Below are 4,602 nucleotides of genomic sequence, written 5' to 3' on the forward strand. Positions count from 1 at the left end.
TCCCCCGCCCATTTGCGTGGACTAGAGTAAGAGGTTTTAGCCTTAAGAGAGGGTTCATGCGTTGTGGTCTTTGACTCATACGGTGAGCAAACAATCTCAGAATTGAGATCCGACTGGAGCGTTTCATTCGCGATAGTGAGCCCCACAAGACGACGTCCAAGACGGCCCCTTCTCGAAAACGTCAAAATATTACCTCGGGAGGAGCGCGCAACAACGAGATTAGGAAAGATGCTCCTGATGCGGCTCCAACTCTCCCTTTACAAGCTCCTCAATGGTGGCCAGGTTAGCTTGGTTATCTTTTAAAGAAGAGTTTTTTTTATATTAGTGCTAATAAATGTGTATCTATTTCTTTTAAAATAATGACATAAAATTGTATGAAGTTACGAATTGTGCGATGTTGTATTCAATAAATTGCATTGAAATTGTTATCTTTAAAGAGTGCAAGTTTTTCCTGGCTTCGACGCTAACTGCATTCCGTGCTTGTGTAGTCGGGCGACGTCGTTAGCAAAGCCCGAGAATGACCCAAGATATCCCTCATACCATTAGGAGAATAAGGTTCGCCGATTGAGGTGAGAGATTATGATGCTGCCTAGTTTTAAGGGCCCAGGCTAGTGCGGTGAATAAGCCCACCCTAGTGTGTAGACATCCCTCTAAGGGGCGGGAGGATCGAGCGATGGAGCCTAAGAGGGCGACAAGCCGGCTTGAGTCCTCGCCAGCGACGGCAGCCAAGGATAAGGTGTATGGTCCCGTAGGGTTTTGCCCAGCATGTAGAGGCTGGAAGGCCGAATTCTAGATCATCGGCAGTATAAAGGAAAAGAATAAGAGAGCCAGTTTGGCTTGTATGGAATTGATTCATATATAAACTTTTTTTTTAGAAATCTTGTTTTTGGCATTAAGACGGCCCCTTCTCGAAAACGTCAAAATATTACCTCGGGAGGAGCGCGCAACAACGAGATTAGGAAAGATGCTCCTGATGCGGCTCCAACTCTCCCTTTACAAGCTCCTCAATGGTGGCCAGGTTAGCTTGGTTATCTTTTAAAGAAGAGTTTTTTTTATATTAGTGCTAATAAATGTGTATCTATTCCTTTTAAAATAATGACATAAAATTGTATGAAGTTACGAATTGTGCGATGTTGTATTCAATAAATTGCATTGAAATTGTTATCTTTAAAGAGTGCAAGTTTTTCCTGGCTTCGACGCTAACTGCATTCCGTGCTTGTGTAGTCGGGCGACGTCATTAGCAAAGCCCGAGAATGACCCAAGATATCCCTCATACCATTAGGAGAATAAGGTTCGCCGATTGAGGTGAGAGATTATGATGCTGCCTAGTTTTAAGGGCCCAGGCTAGTGCGGTGAATAAGCCCACCCTAGTGTGTAGACATCCCTCTAAGGGGCGGGAGGATCGAGCGATGGAGCCTAAGAGGGCGACAGGCCGGCTTGAGTCCTCGCCAGCGACGGCAACCGAGGATAAGGTGTATGGTCCCGTAGGGTTTTGCCCAGCATGTAGAGGCTGGAAGGCCGAATTCTAGATCATCGGCAGTATAAAGGAAAAGAATAAGAGAGCCAGTTTGGCTTGTATGGAATTGATTCATATATAAACTTTTTTTTTAGAAATCTTGTTTTTGGCATTATTGTATTGTGGAAAAAGACTTTTTGTGAAAAGGGCCTTAATTAAGAAACATGTTTATTTATGTCAAACAGTGTGGTAGGATTAATAAAAAAACAAATTGACGCATGAGTAGGGTGGAAAGTGGGAGGATGGAATGCCCCGACGGCACCATCCTACGGATGGGTGGACCTGATTAGTCGGGTAGCTTTCCAACAGATTAAGTGAAAGCCCTACTCTAGATAAATACGTTCTTGGGAAACTCTATTCTAGAAGACTAGGCCAGCGGGGGTGTGCCTTGCATGGATGAGGAAAAAAGCGTTGCCTCTAGAAATCAAGTCTAGTAGTTGCCTAATTTATGATCAATTATCCTATGGGTGATTTTATTTTTAGAAGATCACGCTCCCCTTGTAGGATAGGACTAGGTCTTACCTATGAATCTTATCCTTGAATCTCTACATAGTCAAGGTGTCGAGATGAATAGGAAATTTTCTCCAAGTTAAGACTTAGTGGACTATCTTAAGTGTTTCCCCTATTTTAGAAGGGGGGAACCTTACATAGAGAAAGCCATACTAAGACACATAAGCTTGGATCCATTCCCCTCAACTTTGAACAACATTGAGGAGAGGAAGAGTAAGAATAGAACCAGGAGGTCGACTTTGGTCGAGATTCTAAATTTCAATCAAAACAGTCCAAAATCTAGGTCTTGTAGACACGGGCGTGGACAAAAACTTAATGTCCTACAAAACATGGGTAAGGCTAGGCAAACTTGAACTTCAAAAGACAAAGTTAGTTATATAATTATTCTTTGCACTGCCTTGGTCTCTTAATACCTTTTGATACATTGGAAATAATCCCTTGGAAGGTAGTTTCTATGTCATGGACGCAGGTGAAATGAGTGAGGAGGTAATCTTGAGCAAAAATTGGATGGGTCATAATAAGTGCAACATCAATCGGAATGAGCACACACCTTGGAATTGAGTAGGAAATATATTAGTGTTACTGATTAGTGATGTTCTTGACTCAAGGAAACCATTTGCCTTATTTTAGAGCAACCACTTCAGACCAGAATAATTGTGTCAATAGAAAAAATGACATGTGAAAGGCTCCATGTTGCAAACCAACAACACATGATCACTCTAGCCAACATTATGCTAATGTTAAAAGGCAAGCACCTTCTATGTCCTTGTGGAAAGAACTTGAATAACTAAGCGAGCAGCAATACAATCACCACATGTTGGTTACTAAGAAGGACCTTAAGGTTTTAGCCTAACCAAGAGACAACAGTTGGTTTTAGATACCAAAGGCACATGTGCACAATCTCTCCACCAAAAACAAGTGGAACCCTTTGGCCATAAAACCTAAATCAAACCTTGTGAAACAATTAGAAATGCTAAGCAGAGGGAGGTCAATTGTAGGAAGTCAACATTTGCATTTATTCACCAAAGCATACAAGGCAAACAAAAATTACTCAAGAATTTGGGAGGTGCACAAGCTAAAGAAAAGTGACTTTGTGACACATGAAGGGGAGAAATAAATGGAGAAGATCCAATTATGAGTCATGTATGAATATGTTTTTATTTGCCAAGGTACATAAGGGAAAATTTACTTGGGAGGTGCAAAAATAAAGGAAAATTCCACGGATGCAAAACTAAGGGGAAAAAAAGAAAAAGAAATGAAAAGGCAAGCCTAAAATGAAGCCAAGGCTCGCGTAGAGAAAGCCATGCTAAGACACATAAGGCTGGATACATTCCCCTCAACTTTGAACAACATTGAGGAGAAGAAGAGTAAGAATAGAACCAGGAGGTCGACTTTGGTCGAGATTCTAAATTTCAATCAAAACAGTCCAAAATCTAGGTCTTGTAGACACGGGCGTGGACAAAAACTTAATGTCCTACAAAACATGGGTAAGGCTAGGCAAACCTGAAGTTCAAAAGACAAAGTTAGTTATATAATTATTTTTTGCACTGCCTTGGCCTGTTAATACTTTTTGATACATTGGAAATAATCCCTTGGAAGGTAGTTTCTATGTCATGGACGCAGGTGAAATGAGTGAGGAGGTAATCTTGAGCAAAAATTGGATGGGTCATAATAAGTGCAACATCAATCGGAATGAGCACACACCTTGGAATTGAGTTAATCTTTAGGAAATATATTAGTGTTACTGATTAGTGACGTTCTTGACTTAAGGAAACCATTTGCCTTATTTTAGAGGAACCACTTCAGACCAGAATAATTGTGTCAATAGAAAAAATGACATGTGAAAGGCTCAATGTTGCAAAAAAAACAACACATGATCACTCTAGCCAACGTTATGCTAATGTTAAAAGGCAAGCACCTTCTATGTCCTTGTGGAAAGAACTTGAATAACTAAGCGAGCAGCAATACAATCACCACATGTGGGTTACTAAGAAGGACCTTAAGGTTTTAGCCTAACCAAGAGACAACACTTGGTTTTAGATACCAAAGGCACATGTGCACAATCTCTCCACGAAAAACAATCACCACATGTGGGTTACTAAGAAGGACCTTCAGGTTTTAGCCTAACCAAGAGACAACAGTTGGTTTTAGATACCAAAGGCACATGTGCACAATCTCTCCACCAAAACAAGTGGAACCCTTTGGCCATAAAAACCTAAATCAAACCTTGTGAAACAATTAGAAAGGCTAAGTAGAGGGAGGTCAATTGTAGGAAGTCAACATTTGCATTTATTCACCAAAGCATACAAGGCAAACAAAAATTACTCAAGAATTTGGGAGGTGCACAAGCTAAAGAAAAGTGACTTTGTGACACATGAAGGGGAGAAATAAATGGAGAAGATCCAATTATGAGTCATGTATGAATATGTTTTTATTTGCCAAGGTACATAAGGGAAAAATTACTTGGGAGGTGCAAAAATAAAGGAAAATTCCACGGATGCAAAACTAAGAGGAAAAAAAGAAAAAGAAATGAAAAGGCAAGCCTAAAATGAAGCCAAGGCTCGCGTAGAGAAAGC

Source organism: Cibotium barometz, chromosome 57 (assembly GCF_041138505.1).
Source record: "Cibotium barometz isolate CiBa-2024 chromosome 57, ASM4113850v1, whole genome shotgun sequence".
Lineage (NCBI taxonomy): Eukaryota > Viridiplantae > Streptophyta > Polypodiopsida > Cyatheales > Cibotiaceae > Cibotium > Cibotium barometz.